We start from the raw sequence: 25295 nt of genomic DNA, 5'->3' as shown, positions 1-25295 counted from the left end.
AACAATTATTTCCTGTTGTGTCCCTCTCAGATTTGTAAACTTCACTGTATTGGAGTGAGGTGACATCTACTGGCTGGAAGCAAGAATTTCAATAGAGTGGCAGAAACTCCCAAAGTCTGTCAGGGTTAAAGAAACCTTGCAATATGAGGAAATAGTGAAGGGGGTTTGATAGGGTAGATGGAGACATGTTTCCACTTGTGGGAAAAAAGGGCCAGAAATTTAAAATTGTCATTAATAAAAGAAATGAGGAATTAATGAAAAATGTGTTTATGAAGTGAGTGCTTAGAATCTGGATCATGCGACCATAGGGAGAGGTTGAGGCGAATAGTATCGGTCGGTGCACTTAAGGGGAAGCTGAACAGATGTATAGGGTGAAAGGAATAGAGGAATATACATATAGGGCTTTATTATTCTGTTATTCATTTATATGAAGCAGGATGGCTGGAAATATGTGTAGAGCATAGAGCAGTTGGGATGATCCCAATGCAGTATTTTGTCTGGATGGATCTGCCCAGAACACTTGTGATGCAGGAGCTGGGAGCTTCAGTACTTCAGTGGAGGCAGTCACTGATGCTGGTTTTCATTTGCGGATGTTCTTAATGAATATTAATTGAGAAATTAAATTGATCACTTTGATATTTTGCACCTCACCTGTTCTTGAGTTATAAGATATATTTTTTCTTCCAACGGGCAAATATTTGAAGGTATTGTGTTGAATGTGATGGTTGCTGCACTCGAGGCACAAGGAACAGCGCAGCCAGCTCCTCTCACACACAGTAGGTACATTATCACTCAGAGTACAGAGGCACAGATGGTTCATCAGTTCCCCAGTCTCAGACTGCAGAAGTAGTCAGGCTCACATTGATCCCGAGTTCCAGAGTCATATTTTCAATCCAACAATCAAACAAAGCGGGAGAGAAATAAATTGTTTGTGTTTCACCCCAACTCAGTACCACTGACAGGTAGATACATCAATCCCAGGTCAAAATCACACCCACTGGCAGATTGAAATGGAATGTGTCAATCTAAATATAATGCAGACTTAGCTATCAATTAAATATCAGATAGAACTGGCACACAGTATTGACTGAATGGCACAGAATCTGACCTAATGATGTACCCTGAGTTTTTAATTAAATACCATACCCAAAGCTCACGCCTATTGATTATAAAAGATGATTAACCATCCCAATAGTGTACCCTGAGATACAAGTTACATACAAGTTCAACATTCATTACAGTAAAATATTTAAAAGGGCTGAAAAATCGCATAACCTGAGACACAAATTAGATACCAGTTCAAAACTCACCCACACCATGAAAAATTTCTCAATATTACATACCATTCTAAAAACAGATACAATATCAAACTGAAATACAGTATCAGTTCCATTAGTACAGATTGAGCTAAACATTGCCAGTCCAAAAATCACACACAGGGCTGAATTTTATAAGCCTGCTGCCGAAATCGACGGCCGGTGAAAACAATGGTGGTCCGCTCATGCGGGCCACACGTCGTGGAGTCACCGCGATCCGAAGTGTGGCGGCACATTTAAATAGCCGGGGTGGGCCACCTCCCGCCGATCATGTGTAAGGGGCGAGCTGACCATCCCTGGCAATGGCGTCAGCCGCCTGTGCGCAGGCGCTGATACCATTTTTAAAGGGCTTTGAGCCCTACCTTTAAATTTAAATATTTAAACCGCAAGGACATAAAAATAAACAAAGACATTTCTTCTGTCTCTCTCCCACCCCCAGTATCAATTAAATTAATGACTTGCCCTCTCTCCCCAAAAACACTTACCTTGTCCACCTGACCTTCCGTGCCCACCCAAAGTGCATAAACTTTAACCTCAAACCCTTCCCACCATCCCCTACACCAATATGTTACTTTGACCATGTTCCCCCTTCCCTCCTGCACTAAGAAACTTACCTCCTTCCCCCTGCCTATGAGTGTGTGCCTCGTTTCCTGGGACAGGGATCCGAAGGCCAGCCACCAGGCTGACGATGGGAGCAGTAACTCAGGTGGGGACGTAAATATAATTAGTGCATTCATTTACATATATTTGAATATGCAAATGGAGGTCTGGTCGCCGAGCGGCGGGAAGGGGGGTGCCGCCATGAGGCCTCGCTGCCACCGGCAATATCGGTGGGCAGGACCCTCCCAGTCTCTCCTGGAGGCATTTTCTGCTGCCCCCCCTCCCCCATCATGAAAGGCAATGTCGGGTGGGGGTCTGTAAAATCCAGCCCACAGTATCCGATTGTGCAATGCTTGTAAATTGTAAACTGTGGTGTAAATTAGATGTCAGTACAGAACTCACCCAAACTGCAGAATTGAAAAATACAGGAGACTGAATTACACATTATTTACCAGCCATAAAAACATATACAGTATCAGAATGAAATACAGTATCAATTTCATTTGTGTAGACTGAGCTCCACATTACAAACCAGTAAAAAATCTAATCTAACAGAGGTATGGAGGTTTTAGTGGTTGTGGTACAGGATTAATCCAGAAGTCTCGACTAATGATTCAGAGACATGAGTTTAAATTCCACTACAGCAGCTGGGTAATTTAAATTCAGTTAATTAAATAAATCTGGAATAAAAAAAATCTAGTCTCAGCACTGGTGACCCTGGAGCTACTGGATTGCTGTCAAAAAATCCATCAGATTCATGAATGTCCTTGAGAGAAGGAAATCTGCCATTCTGACCCAGTCTGAAGTATAAGTGATTCCAGGCCCACAGCAATGTGATTGAATCTTAACTGTCCTCTGAAATAGCCCAGCAAACCACTCAGCTGTATTGAAAGTGCAATTAGGGATGGTCAATAAATGCTGACCTTGCCAGTGACACTAACATCCTGTGAATTAATAAACAAGCATTATCAGACTTAGAGATAACATTATCTATTCCATTGGAACCGGCTGAAGTACAGATAACATAGCACTCCAAAAATCTATAGTGTTAGAGTGAAAGATACTGTCTCAATTATTGATTGCAGCCTGAGCTCCACATTACATACCAATCTAAAATCGCATACAGTTTCAGACTGAGATACAATATTTATTCCATTACTGCAACAGAACTACATGTTCCACATTATTGAATAAGCCTGGGCTCCTTTCTCTGGAAAGAAGGAGGCTCAATGTTCAGGCTAATAGAAGCATTGGCTATGAAAGGATTTGATAGGGTAGAGGTAGAGATTTTTCACACTTGTGGGAAAAGTTGTGAATAGGAAATAGTCAGTAATAAATCAAATAAATAATTCAGGAGAAACTTCTTCACCCTGCTTTGACCGTGGTTAGAATCTGTAACATGCCACCACATGCAGCAGTTGAGTTAATGAACATTGCGACATTTAACAGCAAGTTAAATGATAATATGAGGCAGAAAAGATTTGAGGGATTTGCTGATCAGATTAGATGAAGTAGAGTTGGAGGAGGCTCATGTGGAAATGCAAAATCTTGGGCAGAATAGCCTGTCTCTTTGCTGTAAATTCTATGTAATTCTGTGTAGAATGAATTCAGAACAGCAAAACATCCCAGAGATTTATGGTTACTGAATATATCCCACAAACAGAGTCCCAGAGACTTACAGATACTGAACAAAACCCACACTCGCAGGCAGTACCAGGGACCGACAGATACTGAACGAAACCCACACTCACAGGCTGTAGCAGAGACTGACAGATACTGAAAAAACTCACGTTCACAGGCAGTACCAGAGACTGACAGATACTGAAAAAACTCACATTCACAGGCAGTACCAGAGACTGACAGATACTGAACAAAACCCACATTCACAGGCAGTACCAGAGACTGACAGATACTGAACAAAACCCACATTCACAGGCAGTACCAGAGACTGACAGATACTGAAAAAACCCACATTCACAGGCAGTACCAGAGACTGACAGATACGAAACAAAACCCACATTCACAGGCAGTACCAGAGACTGACAGATACTGAATGAAACCCACATTCACAGGTAGTACCAGAGACTGACAGATACTGAATGAAACCCACATTCACAGGCAGTACCAGAGACTTACAGATACTGAACAAAACCCACACTCACAGACAGTACCAGGGACTGACAGATACTGAACAAAACCCACATTCACAGGCAGTACCAGAGACTGACAGACACTGAATGAAACTCACATTCACAGGCAGTACCAGAGACTGACAGATACGAAACAAAACCCACATTCACAGGCAGTCCCAGAGACTGACAGATACTGAATGAAACCCACATTCACAGGTAGTACCAGAGACTGACAGATACTGAATGAAACCCACATTCACAGGCAGTACCAGAGACTTACAGATACTGAACAAAACCCACACTCACAGACAGTACCAGGGACTGACAGATACTGAACAAAACCCACACTCACAGGCTGTAGCAGAGACTGACAGATACTGAAAAAACCCACATTCACAGGCAGTACCAGAGACTGACAGATACGAAACAAAACCCACATTCACAGGCAGTACCAGAGACTGACAGACACTGAATGAAACTCACATTCACAGGCAGTACCAGAGACTGACAGATACTGAATGAAACCCACATTCACAGGCAGTACCAGAGACTTACAGATACTGAACAAAACCCACACTCACAGACAGTACCAGGGACTGACAGATACTGAACAAAACCCACATTCACAGGCAGTACCAGAGACTGACAGACACTGAATGAAACTCACATTCACAGGCAGTACCAGAGACTGACAGATACGAAACAAAACCCACATTCACAGGCAGTCCCAGAGACTGACAGATACTGAATGAAACCCACATTCACAGGTAGTACCAGAGACTGACAGATACTGAATGAAACCCACATTCACAGGCAGTACCAGAGACTTACAGATACTGAACAAAACCCACACTCACAGACAGTACCAGGGACTGACAGATACTGAACAAAACCCACACTCACAGGCTGTAGCAGAGACTGACAGATACGAAACAAAACCCACATTCACAGGCAGTACCAGAGACTGACAGACACTGAATGAAACTCACATTCACAGGCAGTACCAGAGACTGACAGATACTGAATGAAAGCCACACTCATAGACAGGACTAGAGACTGGTACTGAATGAGTCCCAGATTCAAAAATTTACAGTGGCTGAGAATTATAACAATATTCCTACACTCACATACTGTACCAGTAACTTAAAGATACAGAATGAATCGCACACTCAAATACCATACTTGAGACTGAGATACAGAATGAGTCCACACTAACACACAGTACTGACAGATACAGAATGGATCATAAAGTCACATACAGCAACAGAGACCTATTAGCACAGTATGAATCCTACTGTCACATACAGGACTAGAATATGACTGACTGCAGCATGAATCCCATACTCCCACTCAGTAACCAAGACTGACAGTTAGCCGCATATAAAGAATGATTCGCATTCTCATGTACGGGACAACAGGCTGGCTGATGTGGCACAATGGTACAATTAATGTTTGGACAAACTCAATGCAATAATGGCTTGTCTCCATTCCCAGTATTTCTCAGTTCCACCTGTCCAACATAAGCTGAACAATTATTGCATGTTGTGACTGACGGTCTGGTCTGTAAACTGCACTGTATCACAGAATGCTGACATTTGCTAACTGGAAATGAGAACTGTAACATAGGAGAAGAAATTTACACAGTCTGTCAGGGTTAAAGAAGCAGGTAATGTGAGGTAATAGATTTTGTCTGTAAGTGCTACACTCATATTGCTTCATATTTTTATATTGAAAATAAAGGTAATTGATTCTTATTTTTAAAAATTGCCTTCATTGATTAGAGATTTGTAAATGTGCCCTGTTATATTTTACACTAAATTGAGCAGTATTTCTGTCTGATTTTTTAGGATACTATTTACATCACTTCAAATAAAGAAAACATAACTACACAAAGAACTGAGCGCAACGCTGAACGTTTCACAGCAAACAGTCAAAAGGGAAAGGGATGAAATACAAAAAAAAACTAAAATACTGAAAACACTCAGCCAGTCCAGAAACAACTGTGGAGAAGAGAAGCTCAGGTTAATGGTCCAGTTCTGTGACCCTTCTATAGACCTGAAACATTGCTCCTGCCTTCCTCTCTCCACAGATACTGCTGGAACTGCTGAGTGTTTCCAGAATCTTCTGTTATTCAGATTTCCAGCAAGTTTCTCTTTTTGAAGAATGAAATATTCCCTGGGAAGGAATTGTAAGATTTTGGTTCGGTCTTCACAGATACACAAAGAAGGGGACCGAGCTCATAATGTGATTTTTAAATAGTTTATTAAGAAGCAACAGTTTAATGTAATATTAAGAAGTATCAGTTTAAATATGAACAGTTTAAATATGATAAAAGCAAAATACTGCGGATGCTGGAAATCTGAAACAAAAACAAGAAATGCTGGATTCACTCAGCAGGTCTGGCAGCATCTGTGGAAAGAGAAGCAGAGTTAACGTTTCGGGTCAGTGACCCTTCTTCGGAACTGACAAATATTAGAAAAGTCACAGATTATAAACAAGTGAGGTGGGGGTTGGGCAAGAGATAACAAAGGAGAAGGTGCAGATTGGACCAGGCCACATAGCTGACCAAAAGGTCACGGAGCAAAGGCAAACAATATGTTAATGGTGTGTTGAAAGACAAAGCATTAGTACAGATTAGGTGTGAATACACTGAATATTGAACATCAGCAAGTGCAAACCTGAAGAAAAACAACCTGAAAAAAACAGTGGGTAAGCAAACTGAACAAACGAAGATGAAATGAAATAAATAAATGCAAAAAAAGATTGTAAAAAATGTAAAAAGGAATGCAAAAAAAAAAGGAAGAAAAAATAACTAAAAATGACTAAAAATTGCCATTTCAACACTCCCCCCTGCTCTCATGCTCACATCTCTGTCCTGGGATTGCTGCAGTGTTCCAGTGAACATCAACGCAAGCTCGAGGAACAGCATCTCATCTACCGATTAGGCACACTACAGCCTGCCGGACTGAACATTGAGTTCAATAATTTCAGAGCATGACAGCCCCCCACTTTGCTTTCATTTTTAGTCATTTTTAGTTATTTTTTCTTCCTTTTTTTTTGCATTCCTTTTTACATTTTTTACAATCTTTTTTTGCATTTATTTATTTCATTTCATCTTAGTTTGTTCAGTTTGCTTACCCACTGTTTTTTTCAGGTTGTTTTTCTTCAGGTTTGCACTTGCTGATGTTCAATATTCAGTGTATTCACACCTAATCTGTACTAATGCTTTGTCTTTCAACACACCATTAACATATTGTTTGCCTTTGCTCCGTGACCTTTTGGTCAGCTATGTGGCCTGGTCCAATCTGCACCTTCTCCTTTGTTATCTCTTGCCCAACCCCCACCTCACTTGTTTATAATCTGTGACTTTTCTAATATTTGTCAGTTCCGAAGAAGGGTCACTGACCCGAAACGTTAACTCTGCTTCTCTTTCCACAGATGCTGCCAGACCTGCTGAGTGAATCCAGCATTTCTTGTTTTAGTTTAAATATGATGATGCGTAAGCTAAATAGATGAATTAGACGTACGACCCATAACAGATTGAATGGATTACCGATCCGGATCATACAGTGGGGAGGAACAGTGTTGACAGTCTCCCCGACGATGAAGCAGGCGAGGTGTTGGTGTCCTCAGTCTTCTTCAGCCAACCAAAGTGTTAGGCCAAAGTCTAACACTCAGCTGAAGCCGAGCTTTGGGAAGCTCTGCTGTCTGAATAAGACTGACTATTTCCCTGTCGAGCACCTGTTTATATACTTTATTTCTAGGGACTGGTACCCTCTGTCAATCACTTGTTCCAACACTTCTAACCAATGAATACAGGACAGGTAACTGAAGTATCAGGGTGGCCACCCCCCCCCAACTTTGTCCATCAATTTTGCTCAAGGTCATCTTTCAGTTTATCTGAGACTGGAGCCCATTTTTAGCTTTCACCAGACACTTGTACTGATAACAGGGTACACAAAGTGCTGGAAGACTCCATCTATCAGTTCAGGAATGTCTATGGTGTCCAGTGGCTTCTATATGACCACCTCAGGAACAGCATACTCCTCAGCCCCTATCTTTGTTTATACCACTGCTGACCCTCGCTGCTAAGAACTGCTTTTCTATGGGTGGCCTCATGCTCTGTCTGCTACTTTTATTTATTTAGAGATACAGCACTGAAGCAGGCCCTTCGGCCCACTGAGTCTGTGCTGACCATCAACTACCCATTTATACTAATCCTATATTCCTACCACATCCCCACACCTATACTAGGGGCAATTTATAATGGCCAATTTACCTATCAACCTGCGTCTTTGGCTGTGGGTGGAAACCGGAGCACCCAGCGAAAATCCACATGGTCGCAGGGAGAACTTGCAAACTCCGTACAGGCAGTACCCAGAATCGAACCGGGGTCGCTGCAGCTGTGAGGCTGCAGTGCTAACCACTGCGCCACTGTGCCGCTATAATATATTGCTATAAGCATTCGACATTATTATGAGAAGAACCAGTTATTAAAGGTCCCATTTCTTACAGAATGGAACTTTGCATAAGAAGGAGGATTAGGCCACTCGGCCCTTCGAAATAGCTCTGCCATTCGATAAGATTAGGGCTGATTTCCTACCTCAACTCCATCTCACTACAATAGCACAGATCCCTTGATCACCTAAGTGTCCAAAAACCTATTAATCTCTCTCTTGAATATACGCAATGATTGAGCATCCACAGCTCTCTGGGGAAGAGAATTCCAAAGATTAACAACCATTAGAGTGAAAAAAAATCTCTTCTCAGTCCTGAATGACTGAGCCCTTCACACTGAGACTATGAGCCTTTGTTCTGGGTTTGCCAGCCAGAGGAAACAGCCTCCCAGTATCTATTGTGTCAAACCACTTAAGATTTTTATTTGTCAGTACGATTACTTGTCATTCTTCTACATTCTGGGGAATTCTAGCATAGTCTACTCGAGCTTTTCTCATACATGGATGACGTTGCCGTCTTCTGCTCAGTACGCAAACACCAAGTGTCATTACGTGCTGAGGTTCTATTTGTACCCGATGTTGAGAAGGATGGACCTGGTCACATTGCCGCGGAACGCTCCATCCAGTTGGACCGTGCCGTACCACCTATCCTTCGTGGGAAGGTTTCTGCGGAAAACACCTTTGACCACCAATCCATCAGGCAGTGGTCTGCACGGAATGTCCTCAAGGCCCTACGGGAAACGTAGATGGTGGATCCGGTCGGATGGTTCCCCGAGCAGACTGCCAAAGTCATTTGGCAGAATGCCTCATCACCAGAACTTTCAAACAAGCACCAAGATGTAGCTTGGCTAGTGGTGAGAAGAGCCTTCCCCGTCAGATCCTTCCTGCACGCCTGAAGTCTCACCCCATCCACACGCAGCCCTCGAGGTGGCTGTGGTGAGAAAGAGACGGTTGCCCACCTCCTTTTGGAATGTGTCTTTGCAAAGCAGGTGTGGAAAGAGATGCAGTGGTTTTTGTCGAGGTTCATCCCAATCAGCTCTGTAACACAGGAATCTGTGCTCTATGGGCTGTTCCCAGGGACGCACACCGAGATAAACATCAACTACTGCTGGAGGACTATCAATTCGGTGAAAGACACCCTTTGGTCTGCCCGAAACCTGCTGGTCTTCCAGCACAAAGTGTTGTCCATGACCGAATGTTGCAGACTGGCACATTCCATGGTCCAGGACTATGTGCTGAGGGACGCACTAAAGCTTGGGGCAGCCGCAGAAAAGGCTCAATGGGGAAAGACCACTGTGTAAGGTCCCCTCATCAAGCTGAATGGAGGGGCTGGATCCATGGAAAACCCCTCGAACTTTATCTGGAAAATATTTGTGTGCTATAAAATGTAAAAATGTATCTGGCATGACAAATGAAATGGTTGTGAGGCAACTCACTCCTTTATTGAAGGAAACTGACCTCCTTTGCACTGTTTGTATTTTTTGACTTGATGCTGTTTGAAACTGTACGGTAATGTATTTTTTTTTACAGATTTTGATGAATAAAGTATATTTTGGAAATAAAAAAAAAGTCTGGAAGAGGAAAGACCAGCGGGAAAGCTCGGGCCAAGGCCAAGTCTCGCTCCTCCCAGGCTGGACTGCAGTTCCCGGTGGGTCGTGTTCACAGGCTCCTGAGAAAGGGTAACTATGCTGAGCGTGTGGGTGCCGGAGCCCAGGTCTATCTGGCTGCTGTGCTCGAGTATCTGACCACTGAAATCGGCGAGCTGGCCGGTAATGCGGCCCGGGACAACAAGAAGACCCGCATCATCCCCAGACACCTGCAGCTGGCGGTCCGCAATGACGAGGAGCTCAACAAGCTGCTGGGAGGAGTGACCATCGCTCAGGGCGGGGTGCTGCCTAATATCCAGGCCGTGCTGCTGCCCAAGAAAACCAGCGCTCAGAGCTCCCAGAAAAAGTAAAGCGGCCAAAATGTCATCTAATAAACCAAAGGCTCTTTTCAGAGCCACCCACAGTCTCTGTGAAAGGGCTGGTTACTGTCAGGAGGGAGTCAGTGATGGAGTTATTGTAACAGTGGATTGACCTGTTTCACATCTGTCCAGGTGTGTTTTCCGTTCCCTCTCTGGATTGCGCTCTGTTTCTCTGCGCACACATCCCCCTGTACCCACTCACCCCCAGTTAAATGAAGAACTGAACTACAGGGTGTCAATCAACAATTTAATAAATGCCGCCACCTTCAATTTCATAAATTCGGAGACGCTCCTGGTGCATTAATGATAAGTGGTTTGGCGCTGATGAATTAATTTAATAATGACAGTATCTGGGTCAATTCTGGTCTGTTTTTCATTTAGACAGTTTGAATTCTGTTTTTTTTTTCCTCCGGTGATCTGAGCACCGCTTCTCAATGAGAACCTGCTCATGGAACAGAGTGAGTGCAGAGTAAGAGAAGGAACTTGAAATAATCACTATCGCTAGAAAAAATGTATGAGGAACACTATTGGGACTAAAGGCTGACAGGTCCCCTGGACCTGATGGCCTGCATCCTAGAGTTTAAAAGGAGTGGTTACAGTGGATGCATTGGTTGTAATCTTAAATTCCCGAGATTCTGGAACAGTCCCAGTGGATGTTAAAACCGCAAATGTGAAACCCCTATTCAAAAAGCAGGTAATGATAGGCCTGCTAGCCTAATGTCTGTCATTGGGAAAATGCTGAAATCCATGATTAAGTAAGTGGTAGCAGAACATTCAGAAAATTAATGTACAATCATGCAGAGTCAACATGGATTTATGAAAAAGAAATCATATTTGACAAAATTATTTTTGAGGATGTAACAAGCAGGGTATATGAAGGGGAACCAGTAGATGTAGTGATCTGCTCTGATGATGCTACCTTCCATGACAGCACTTCTGATATGTCTTCCTTTTTCCTCAACAGAGGATTCCCCCCACCGTGGTTGACAGGGCCCTCAACCGTGTCGGGCCCATTTCCCGCACCTCTATCCTCACCCCTTCCCCTTCCTCCCAGAATCGTGACAGGGTTCCCCTTGTCCTCACTTTCCACCCCATCAGCCTCCATATCCAAAGGATCATCCTCCGCCATTTCCGCCACCTCCAGCATGATGCCACTACCAAACGCATCTTCCCCTCCCTTCCCCTGTCAGCATTCTGAAGGGATCTTTCCCTCCGCCACACCCTGGTCCACTCCTCCATTACCCCCACCACCTCGTCCCCTTCCCATGGCACCTTCCTCTGCAATCGCAGGAGGTGTAATACCTGCCCATTTACCTCCTCTCTCCTCACTATCCCAGGCCCCAAACACTCCTTTCAGGTTAAGCAGCAACTTATTTGTACTTCTTTCAACGTAGTATACTGTATTTGCTGCTCACAATGTGGTCTCCTCTACATTGGGGAGACCAAACGCAGACTGGATGACCGCTTTGCGAAACACCTCCGCTCAGTCCGCAAGCAGGACCCTGAGCTTCCGGTTGCTTGCCATTTCAACACTCCCCCTTGCTCTCATGCTCACATCTCTATCATGGGCTTGCTGCAGTGTTCCGGTGAACATCAATGAAAGCTCGAGGAACAGCATCTCATTTACCAATTAGGCACACTACAGCCTGCCGGACTGAACATTGAGTTCAATAATTTCATTGCATGACAGCCCCCCATTTTACTTTCATTTTTAGTTATTTTTTCTTTTTACATTTTTTTGTATGTTTATTTTATTTCATCTTAGTCTGTTCAGTTGGCTTACCCACTGTTTTTTTTTCATGCCTGTACTTGCTGCTATTCAATTTTCAGTCCGTTAACACCCTATCTGTAATAATGCTTTGTCTTTCAACACATCATTAACATATTGTTTGCCTTTGCTCCATGACCTTCTGGTCAGTTATTCTCTGTGACCTTGTCCTATCTACACCTTCTCCTTTCTTATCTCTTGCCCCACCCCCGCTTTACTTGCTTATAACCTTTGACATTTCTAATATTTGCCAGTTCCAAAGACGTGTCACTGACCCGAAACGTTAACTCTGCTTCTCTCTCCACAGATGCTGCCAGACCTGCTGAGTATTTCCAGCATTTCCTGTTTTTATATCAGTAGATGTTGTTTATTTGGAGTTTAAAAGGTGTTCGATAAAGTGCCATGTAAAAGACACAAGATAAGAGCTCATGGTGTTCAGGTGTAATATATTAGCATGGATAGAGGATTGGCTAACTAACAAGAAACAGGGAATTGGGTTCAATGGGTCATTTTTCAGTTTGGCAAACTAACTAATGGTGTGCCACAGGGATCGGTGTTGGGGCCTCAACCACTTACAATCTATAATTACTGGCTTAGATGAAGGGATCGAGTGTATTGTAACCAAATTTGCTGGTGATACAAATATAGGTGGGAAAGCAAGTTGTGAGGAGGCCACAAAGAGTTTGCAAAGGGATAAAGGCAGGTTAAGTGTGTGGACAAAAATTTGGCAATGAAGTATAATGTGGGAAAATGTGAGGTTATCCACTTTGGTATGATGTGAAGAAAAGCAGAATATTATTTAAATAGAGAGAGACTGCAGAATGCTGTGGTACAGAGAATCAGGGGGTCCTTGTATATGAATCACAAAATGTTAGCATGAAAGTACAGCAAGTAATTAGGAAGGCAAATGGAATGTTGGCCTTTATTCCAAGGGGGATGGGGTATAAATGTGCAAGTTGTTGGTTCGACCACACCTTGAGTGTTGCATGCAGTTTTGGTCTCCTTATTTATGGAGAGATATATTTGCATTGGAGGTCGTTCAGGCAAGTACCACTAGGTTGATTTCTGGGATGAAGGTGTTGTGTTATGTGGAAAGGTTGACCTGGTTGTGGTGCACTCATTGGAGTTTAGAAGAATGAGAGTCAATCTTATTGAAATACATAAGATTCTGAGGGGGCTTGACAGGGTATTTACTGAGATGATGTTTCCCCTCATGAGGGAATCAAGAACTCGGGGGAACAGTTTCAAAATAAGGGGTCTCATTTTCGATGTAATTGAGGAGGAATATCTTCTCTCAAAGGGCTGCTATTCTTTGGAATTCTCTACCCAAGAGGATGGTGGAGACTGGTCATTGAATATATTCAAGGCTGAGTTAGACTGACTTTTGATCTACAAGGGAATGAAGGGTTATAGGGGCAGGCAGGATAGTGAAGTTGAGGCCATGATTAGATCTGCCATGATCTTATTGAATGGTGGAGCAGGCTCAATTGGTGGAATGGCCTAATCCTGCTCCTAGTTATTATGTTCTTATGTTATAATGCCAGGTGGAAATAAAATCCTGACTTATGCATACATTCCTGCTCCAGCAGGTATTCCCATTCATGGAGCAGTGCAGATGTTGGGTTGTTCCTGGATGTCACTAACTTGTTGTAAAACTACCAAAGAAAACCTGATCAGCAGAAGCTGAGTGCTGCAGTGGAATCAGACACTGACACTCTTTGTATTACTGATCATCCTTTGTGGTTGGTCATAATGATTATTAATTGAAATATTACATTCATGTTATGCCGAAAACCACACCTGCCAAAAATGAGACATATTAATTTTGTCGTATGAACTGTTATGGACTTCAAATACCTTGTTTAAAAAGACCACAACAATGGCTGAAAATATGGCTGCACATTTGCATTCTAAAAGACTAAACAAGACAGTGGGAGTGCTCCCTGATTCAATTAGCCAGATGGGGTTGTCAATGGAGATGATCAAGAGACATTGAATGTGTAAGATACTGCATTACGCTCCCCCCTCCCCATGCAACCCTCCCCCCACGCACCACCACACTCCACTCTCCCAGCAGACAATCAAACAATGCCGGAGAGGCAGAAGTTGTTTCCAATTCAGCCCAACTCAGTACTGCTGAAAGGTAGGTCCATTGATCTCAGTTCAAAATCACACCCACTATCAGATTGAAAGGCACCGGATCAATCTCACAAAAGTGCAGCCTAAGCTACAAATTAAATATGAGGTAGAGCAGCTGATGGAAAGGTACAGAATGAATCCTAAGAATGTAGACCAGAGTGCAGACTGAGAGACAGATTACAATGTAGTACAAACATCTCATACAGTATCAAAAGGAAAGTTACAGTATTATGCCAATTAGTGCAGACTGCACTACACATTACATACCAATCCAATAATCTCTGTCAGAGCTGTATTGAAAGATAGAGTATCAATTCAATGATTCTAATTATACTGAGCACAGCATTTGTGAGTTTGAAATATATGTCATCATTCACAAATGTGTTCAGAGTTACAGACTAAATACTCATCCAAAACAAACAGAGATGAGGAGAAATTTCTTTACTCAGAGGGTTGTTAAACATTAGGAATTCTCTACCCCAGAGAACTGTGGAAGCTCAGTCATTGAGTATGTTTAAAGCAGAGATTGACAGATTTCTAAATACAAATGACATAAGGGGATATGAGGATAGTGTGGGAAAAAAGGCATTGAAGTGGATGATCAGTCCTGATCCTATTGAATGGCAGAGCATGCTGGGTGTCCTGCTCCTATGTTCCTAAAACTCTCATACCACAACTCAATAAAACACACAGTTAAAATGAGGCAAATTGTGATACATTATGGCGTTAAACAAATAGTTCTCAATACCATCCCTGAGATACATATTAAGTACTGGTACAGAGGAATCCTGCACCAGAGTCTCATAGATACAGAATGTACCACACTTGTAGACAATACCAGTAGCTGAGAGATACAAAATTAATTCCACTTTAACTGACTGTCCCAGAAACAGACACATAAAAAGTGAATTGTAACACACATTAAGTACCAGAGACTGCCAAATGCAGAATGAGCTCTGGATGTGCACATGCAGACTGTACCAGAAATTGACTAATACTGAATGGGACCCACACTCATACGTTGTACCAGAGACTAACAGCTAAAGAATAAATCCAACATTCACTTCCAGTACCAGAAAATAATATATGCATAACAGATATCACTCACATACACTAGCAGAGACTGACAGACAACAGAATGAATCCCACAATCTCATTCAGTACCAGATACTAACAGGTACAGAATTACTCCCATACACACTGTACTAGGCACTGAAAGACATAGGAGGAATTGTACATTCACATTCAATAGCAAACACTGACAGATACTGTAGGAGTCACATGCTCACAGTGAGTACCAGATACTGTTGAAAAGAGAATTAATCCCACACTTGCATTCATTGCAAGAGACTGACAGATACATAAATGATATCCATACTCACATCGGAGACTGACATGCAGAACTTGAACCACACCCATACATAGTACCAAAACCTGAAAGGTATTAAATCAATAAAACAATCAGTATCTTACACATTCAATAAAACAGTGCCAAAGACTGACAGAGGTCACTTGCATAGAATAGCAGAGATTTTCATGGACAGAATGATCTTATTTCACATTCAGTCTGGATATTGACCAATACACAATGAATCCTATGATCATACTCAATACCAAGTTCAGACAGACACCATATATATCCCCCACTTATTCACATTATCATAGACTGACAGACACAGAGTGAGTCACAAAATCAATTAATTTCAGAGACCAGCAGATAGAGAATTAATCTCACTCTCACAGAAAGAACCAGAGACTGACAAATATACAATGTGACCCAAGCTCACATAAAGTGACAGACAGTTAATTAAAACCACACACATACATAATACCTTAGACTTACACATAGCGAATTAATCAAACAATCACATTCTGACTGTAAGACTGGTGCATACAGAATGAATCTCACACTCACATTTAGTTCCAGACACTGACAGATACAGAATGATATCCACATTCACCCACAGGAGCAGATAAATACAGAAGCTGCACATTCACATACAATACTCATGATTGACATACAGAATGAATCACACAATCACATTTAGTTCCATAGACTGACACTGAAATAATCTCACACTCAGGCACAGTACCACAGACAGATAGATTTAGAATTAAATTTGCTGTCATACAATGTACCAGAAAGTGTGACAAAATTAATCTCATACAGTACAAAAGATTGATGGAATTTGTCCCACACTCAATGTAATAGGTTTTAAGTAAGTGAAGTGGGGATGGCGGAGGGGTGGGGAGAGGGGGTAGGTGGAGGTGGGGAAGAGAACAAAAGGGAAGGTGTGTGTTCAGGCTGGAGACGGTTGCCCACCTCCTCCTGGAATGTGTCTTTGCAAAGCAGGTATGGAAAGAGATGCAGTGGATTTTGTTGAGATTCATCCCAAGCAGCTCTGTAACACAAGAGTCTGTGCTCTCCGGGCTGTTCCCAGGGACGCGCACGGAGATAAACATCAACTGCTGCTGGAAGACTATCAATTTGGTGAAAGATGCCCTTTGGTCTGCACAAAACGTGCTGGTCTTCCAGCGCAAAGAGTTGTCCACCACCAAATGTTGCAGACTGCCACATTCCAAGGTTCAGTACTACGTGCTGAGGAACGCACTAAAGCTTGGGGCAGCCGCAGCAAAGGCTCAATGGGGAAAGACCAATGTGTAAGGTCCCCCCACCAAGCTGAACGGAGGGACTGGATCCATGGAAAACCCCTCGAACTGTATCCGGAAAATTTTTGTTTGCTATAAAACGTATATGGCATGAAAAATGAAATGGAAGGGTGGTGAGGCAACTCACTCCTGTATTGAAGGAAACTGATCTCCTTTGCACTGTTTGTATTTGTTGACTTGGTGCTGTTTGGAACTGTTTTGTAATGTATTTTTTTTACAGATTTTTATGAATAAAATATATTTTGGAATTTTAAAAAAAGTTTTAGGGCAGGAGAGATTAACTGACAAGCAGGTCATGCGGCAAAGACAAAGAGAGAGTGCTAATGATGCAGTGAAGGACAAAACATTAGTGTACAGACAGTGTTAATGACAGAATAATGAACAGCTCTCTCCAAAAGCACAAACTTGAAAAACCAAGATTCAGGCAGGAACATGGTAACAAAAAATTATCAATCAAAATAAAATAAAATAATAAAAAAAGATCCAGCCATGCTCTGAAATTATTTTACTCAATGTTCAGTCCGGAAGGCTGTTGAGTGTCTGATCAGAAAATGAGGTTCTGTTCCTGGAGCTTGCTTCACTGGAACACTGCAGCAGGCCGAGGACAGAAATGTGGGCATGAGAACAGTGTGGTGAATTGAATTGGCAAGCAACCTGAAGCTTGGGTTCATGCTTGCAGATTGTCCGGAGATGTTCCGCAAAGCAGTCACCCAATCTACGTTTGGTCTCCCCAGTGTAGAGGTGCCACATTGTGAGCAGCGAATACAGAAGACTAAATTGAAAGAAGTACAAGTAAATCGCTGCTTCACCTGGAAGGAGTGCTTGGGGCCTTGGATGGTGAGGAGAGAGGAGGTAAAAGGGCAGGATCTATGCCTCCTGCGATTATATGGGAAGAGGCCATGGGAAGGGGAATGCTGACAGGGCAGTGGAGGGGAAGATGTGTTTCGTAATGGCATCATGCTGGAGGTGGCAGAAATAGTGGAGGATGATCCTTTGGATGTGCAGGCAGGTCGGGTGGAACTTGGTTGCAGTTCTGGGAGGGAGGGGAAGGGATGAGGGCAGAAGTGCAGGAAATGGGTCAGACACGGTTGAGGGCCCTGTCAACCACAGTGTGGGGGAATCCTCGGTTGAGGAAAAAGGAAGACATATCAGAACTGCTGTTGTCGAAGGTTGCATCATCAGAAATGATGTGTCAGAGATGGAGAAACTGGGAGAATGGAATGGAGTCCTTACAGGAAGCAGGGTGTGAGAAAGTGTAGTCAAGGTAACTGTGGGAGTCGGTGGGCTTAGAAAGAATATTAGCGGACAGCCTTAAATTCAGAGATGGAGACAGAGAAGTCACAAAGGGAAGGGAAGTGTCGGAGATAGATCATGTGAAGGTGAGGGAAGGGTGGAAATTGGAAGCAAAATTGATGAAGTTTTCCAGTTCCGGGCGGGAGCAGGAAATGACACTGACACAGTCATCATTCTACCGGAAAAAGAGCTGGGGTGTGGGGCCCTGAGTAGGACTGGAGAAAGGAATGTTTGACATACACCACGAAAAGACAGGCATAACTAGGACCCATGTGGGTAACCATGGCAACACCTTTTATGTTATTCTCTGAGTAACACACCTCCTGATTCACCAAACCGTGTCCACCATCTACAAGGCACAAGTGAGGTGTGTAATGGAATACTCTTCACTTGCCCAGCTGAGTTCAGCTCTAACTTCACTCTGGAAGCTCGACCCCATCCAGGACAAAGTAGCTCACTTGATCAACACCCCTTCCACCACCTTAAATATTCACTCCTTCCACCACTGGTGCACAGTGGCAGCAGTGTTTACAATCCTAGACAGCACCTTCCAAACACGTGAACTCGACCACCATTTTTAAAAATTCATTCATGGGATGTGGGTGTTGCTGGCTAGGCCAGCATTTATTGCCCATCCCTAATTGCCCTGGAGAAGGTGGTGGTGAGCTGCCTTCTTGAACCGCTGCAGTCCATGTGAGGTAGGTACACTCACAGTGCCGTTAGGAAGGGAGTTCCAGGGCTTTGACCCAGTGACAGTGAAGGAACGACAATATAGTTCCACATCAGGATAGTGTGTGACTTGGAGGGGAACTTGCTGGTGGTGGTGTTCCCATGCATTTGCTGCCCTTGTACTTCTAGTTGGTATAGGTTGTGGGTTTGGAAAGTGCTGTCTAAGGATCCTCGGTGCATTGCTGCAGTGCATCTTGTAGATGGTGCACACTGCTGCCACTGTGCGCGCTGGTGGAGGGAGTGAATGTTTGTGGATGGGGTGCCAATCAAGTGGGCTGCTTTGTCCTGCATGGTATCAAGCTTCTTGCATGTTCTTGGAGCTGCATCCATCCAGGCAAGTGGAGAGTGTTCCATCACGTTCCTGACTTGTGCCTTGTAGATGGTCGACAGGCTCTGGGAAGTCAGGAGGAGACTTACTCGTTGCAGGATTACTAGCCTGTGACCTGCTCTTGTAGCCACAGTATTTTGTGGCTACTCCAGTTCAATTTCTGGTCAATGGTAGCCCCTAGGATGTTGATAGTGGGGGATTCGGCAATGGTAATGCCATTGAATGTCAAGGGAGATGCTTAGATTCTCTCTTGTTGAAAGTGGTCATTGGATAAGTCCTGGATACTGTCGAGCACTTGTTGCATTTCTACACAGACTGCTTCAGTATCTGAGGAGTCACGAATGGTGCTGAACACTGTGCAATTATCAGCGAAAATCCCCACTTCTGACCTTATGATTGAAGAAGGTTATTGATGAAGCAGCTGAAGATGGTTGGGCCTAGGACACTACCCTGAGGAACTCCTGCAGTGATCTCCTGGAGCTCAGATGATTGACCTCCAACAACCACAACCATCTTCCTTTTTGCTAGGTATGTCTCTAACCAGCGGAGAGATATCCCCCTGATTCCTTAGAAGGACAAGAGCAGCAGACACATGGGAATACTACAATCAGCAACCTCCCCTCCAATCCACATCCTGACTTGGAACTATTTTGCCGTCCCTTCCCTAGGGCATATCAAAATCCTGGAACTCCCTCCCTAATAGCACTGTGTGTGTACCTATAACATATGGACTGCAGTGGTTCAAGTAGGCAGCTCACCAAAACCAGGGCAATTAGGGATGGGCAATAAATGATGGTCTTGCCAGCGATGCTTACATCCCATGAAAAAAAATAACAAAAATAAAATGGAGTGAAAATCTCTATGAAAGAAATCTTTATAAAACTCTGCAATCAGTCCATGTGACCAGGGGATCCCCACCCCCTTCATTCCAGTTCCTGCTAATTTTACTTGCATTGATTCCACTTCATTGTCACACACGATTCTCTCATCCTCCTTTAAACCCTCTTCAATAAAACCACTCACTTTCCATCAACAATTTGCAAATGGATTCATTTATGATGCTGGAACATTCCTCACACAGAAATTATTCAACTCAGTAAAAACATTCTTACAGCTGATAACTTTGCTACCAATTGAAGGACTGTCTAATGTGGTTATCAAGTCAGAGTGAAAAGTTTATTAAACTTGGTTCCATTCAATCCAGCTGTCATAAACTTTGAACCTTTATTCATTTTATAAACAGTATTTGAAGGGTCTCGGTAACAATGTTCAGTGTTGATGAGAGTGGGGTCTGGGTGAGAAGCTGCTGAGTGTGACAGGGTCAGGACTGAATGCAGGAAGTTCTCAAACAGTCTCTCTCTCTCTTTCTCCCTCTCTATTGCTGAAGGGATTGAGTTGATTGACAACTGGCGGCTGCTGGTATTTGAATAAATGAAGTTCCTTCCAACCATTTTTTGATTGACAGCTACACAGAACTTTTTTGTCCCAGGACACAAAAATGAACAGAAGTGGATCAGTGTAGGATGATTCTCGGTCTGTATAAAAGGGGTGTGATTTCAGCTGCCACGGTCCAGTGGTTAAAGTTTTCAACATTGAAATCCACTGGACTTATCCGAGTTTGGTTTGAGTCCTGCTCACAGAGGATCTATTCAGTGATTTTAATTATTTTTAATCTTTAATCCTCTATTTCCACAAAACGCAGGCACTGAAATAACTCATACTCCTCACCATTGCTATCCATTATACAGGTAGTGGCTGCATGGTCTAATGGAGACACACTCGGAGGGCTCTGGGAGACGTTTCTTCTCGGGTTTTCGGGATCTTTTGGTCTACCAACAGCAACCGGATGTCTGCAGAGGAACTCGGAGTGCCAGGCCGCTCAGAGGACAGACTTCCCAGGATCAATTTTAATTAGGGGACAAAATATCAGTGGAAGAGAACATAAAAGGTCCGAGGATCGAGGCTGAAATTCCCGATGTTTTGGAAGAAACCTGCAGATGTGGGACGTTAATATTTGCTCGGTGCAAATTCACTTTAGTCCGTTATTGTGTCCTGCGACAAACAAATGGCTGGCAGCTGTCAATCCAAAAAATAAAAATCAGAAGATTCTGGCAATTTCCACCCTTACAGCTCTCAGCAGTCTTGGTTCCATCCCATCCAGTCCTAATGACTTATCAACATGAAGTACAGCCAGCCGTTCCAGTATCTCCTATTTATTAGAACGTGCTGACTGAGCTGTGTCTTCATCACTTCTGGGCAGTTCACCCTTCATTCTGTTCTGATTCACTTTCCCAAAGCAGATCTACAGATTCTCAAATCTGGGGACAAGGATTTCTTATTTGCTTCCTTTCAGTTTTTATCATTCTCAACTGACAATATAATCCAAAACTCGGACAAATCCTCCACCTTGCATCGTGTCCCAGACTCAGTAGAAAGCAGCACATAGTGACATGAACACACTGACAGATACAATCCGTCACACTCTGATTCAGTGAGATTAATGTCAAGAGTGGTTTTCAGATCAAATGCAATGATGAACAAATTTCTCTCAAAGGAGGTGTGGTTGACTGAGGTACCTTTATGGTATTTGCAGTGAATTTCTGTACAAGAAGGGACAATCGTCAAACATCCATTCCGAAATCCTTCGCTCAGCAAAGACAGATCGAGTCCTGTTTTAAATAAAAACAGAAAGTGCTGGAAATATTCAGCAGGTCTGGTAGCATCTGTGCAGAGAGCAGCAGAGTTAACATTTCAGCAGTTCTGATAAAATGTCACAGACCTGAAAGGTTCACTCTGCTTCTCTGTCCACAGATGCCACCAGACCCGCTGAGTATTTCCAGCACTTTCTGTTTTCATTTCAGATTTCCAGCATCTGCAGTATTTTGATTTTGTTACTGTCCTGTCTTATTGTGCTGCTCAATAAAGTAGTTGGAAAACCAAGTTACAGTAAGGCTTTAAGGGGATTTGAATCCAGGATTGATCTGTTCATTAAAGAGGTGCTTCGACCAACTAAATCAAAGGGTCAAAATACAGTGTTTGAGTTTTTTGAGCTACAGATTAGTGCAGATCTTTCTAGCTGTGCTGAACATTGATTTCCATCTCCGGGTTCTTTCTGAGTCTGTGAGTTTGCAGTTCTTTGCGAGTGAGTGCCAGACATGAAGATATGTTTAGACGATTTCTCGTAAGTCATTTGCATCTCCATATTTTTCTGAAATTTGTACAAACACATTAAATGAGGGAATCACATAAGTCACGCCGTGAAATTTCTCCACAAAACACTGAAAGGTGACAGTGTTTATTGTGAGGGGTTTCCACTTATTCAGACACATATCTAGTAAAAGTGATCAGGACGTGATTCACATATGTAGTGTATTTGTATATTATGCTAATAATGTAATGACGTGATGATGTAATGGCGTGAATAAACACTTATTTGAACTGGCCATATTTGGTGTCCATTTTCTCTGCTCGACCCACCTGAATATTATAGAGAAAATGGCAACTAGGGGAAGATAAAGTCTGTAAATATAGGCAGAAAACAGCAGCAGGGACTGCAGTAAACAAGATCAGCCTGGTGACTTAGTTGCTCGGATAGTGGAGAATTTAGCTGGGTTGTGGGCAGCCTGAGCCTCAGATTATCTCCTGAGTTGAATAGGATACCGCAGGGTCTTAGTGCTCATTGAGGAAATTTGGCTGTACCCATGGGATACAGCTGAAAGATGGCAACGTATGAGAGGGTTTGAGCAACATTCCGTTCCTGTATTGAAAGAATGGGCATGTTCTTAGAGTTAAGAATATTTTGGGACTGGAAGGTGAGGCGGTCAAGACTCAGAATAAGGCAATTCCTGAGCAAAAGAAAACAATTTTGCTTGTGGAAATTGGCCTGGAAGTGTATGGCATGCTGACAAAGCTTCCTGCTCTGAACAAAGCAAAATATGTGCCAGTCAAAACAAAATCACCAAGTTGGAGGAACATTTCAATCCTAAGCCACTAGAGATAGCAGAATGCTACAAATTTGGAACCAGAAATCAGAAAAGTAGTGAAGCAGTTGGTGAGTATATTGTGGCACTGAAGAATTTTTATTACGTTGCAACTTTGGCACATTCTTAGACCATGCATTATGAGACATATTTGTGTGTGGATTTGTGAACAAAAGAATCCAATCGAAGTTACTAAACACACAAAATCTTACATTTGAGATTGTGTGTAAGATTGCTGATTCCATGGAGATGGCATCAAAGAATGTTAGGGAATTTTATCCCATGCTGGTAACTAGTACAGGCTTCTGTCCACTGTTAAAGTGCTTCAGCCAAGTCTAAAGTGGACAGACATAGCCAGAAGAGTGCCAATGATAGCAGTTTAGTGTTGTTATCACCATAAGGGCAACCACACAGCACAATCATGTCAGTACAGAAATGCAAAATGTTTTAATTGTCAAGCAGAGGCCAAAGAAGGAAAGGGAACTAATTCCAGTGGTAATGGAAAACAGTGATGTTATAAGGGTGGAGTTCACAATCTTGAAGTGAATCCAGAGTGCCTAACCAAAGAGGAGCAAGGGCTGTACAGCATTTATGCCACTAGCAATCACTCAAATGATGGAGACTTTTGTATAATGTTGTTGGTAAATAAACAGCAAATTGCTACGACCATGGATTGCTCCATCATGAATAGAGAAATGTATGGGAGCAAAGTCAGTGATGTACCTCTAACTTGAGAGCACAGCTCAATTGAAAACCTACTCTGGTGAGGTGTGAGAAATGTGTTGGCAAATGGAGTGTAATGTGCAACATAAGGGCAGGCCCCTCAAGATACCTGTTTTTTATTCATTATTTCATGGGAGGCGGGCATCACTGGCAAGGCCAGCATTTATTGCCCATTCCTAATTGCCCTTGACAACTGAATTGCTTGCTAGGTCATTTCAGAGGACAGGTGAGAGTAAACCACATTGTTGTGGGCCAGCATCACATACAGGCCAGACCAGGTAAGCACAGCAGATTGCCTTCTGTAAAGGGTATGAGTGAACCAGATGGGTTTTAATGAAAATCAATTATAGTTGCATGGCACCACTACTCAGATTTTATATTATTCATTAATGAATTGAATCTGAATTCCACCAGCTGCCATGGTGGGATTTAAACTCATATCCCCAGGGCATTAGTCTGAGTCCTGAGATTATCAGTTCAGTGACATTACTGCTATGCTAGCCTCTCCCCTACAAGGTAGTGAGATATGTCAACAAACCAATAATAATGGGGAAAGACTGGCTTTGAAAGCTGAAGTTAGACTGGAAGCATGTTTTTTCATGTGGTGTACCTTGGCCTGAAAATCAATGAAAAGAACTCCAGCCAGTGAAAGAGAAGATAGAGGCTATGGTCAAAGCCCCAAAGACAAAAAGATGTGTCTGAGCTTAGATCTTTTCTCGGCATGGTCCAATACTACTCACAATTTCTGCCTGAGCATGCAATGGTGTTAGCTCCACTACATAAGTTGTTGAAGAAAGATGTGAAATGGAAATGGTCTAAAACACAAGATGCTAATGATGCATGTAAGAGAAGCTTGACCAGTGACACACTACACATTCATTACCACACAAATGGTGAACTGAAGCTAGCTTCAAAATATGGAGTTGGAGCAGTAATCAGTCATGTTGTGGATCATGGCCGCTGCAAAGGCTCAATGGGGAAAGAACACTCTGCAAGGTCTTCCCACCAGAGTGAACTAAGTGGCTGGACCCATGGGAAACCCCTCGGGCTGTCTACACCAACATGGGTCTGCTGTAAAATGTACATGGCATGTAAAATGGAATGGAAGGGACGTGAGGCAACTCACTCCTGTATCGAAGAAAACTGATTTCCTTTGCGCTTTTTGGAATGTCAACTTGGTGCTGTTTTGGACTG

This window comes from Heterodontus francisci, chromosome 35, assembly GCF_036365525.1.
Source record: "Heterodontus francisci isolate sHetFra1 chromosome 35, sHetFra1.hap1, whole genome shotgun sequence".
Classification (NCBI taxonomy): domain Eukaryota; kingdom Metazoa; phylum Chordata; class Chondrichthyes; order Heterodontiformes; family Heterodontidae; genus Heterodontus; species Heterodontus francisci.
The sequence above is the reverse complement of the archived record's forward strand: the minus strand, read 5'-3'. Positions refer to the sequence as shown.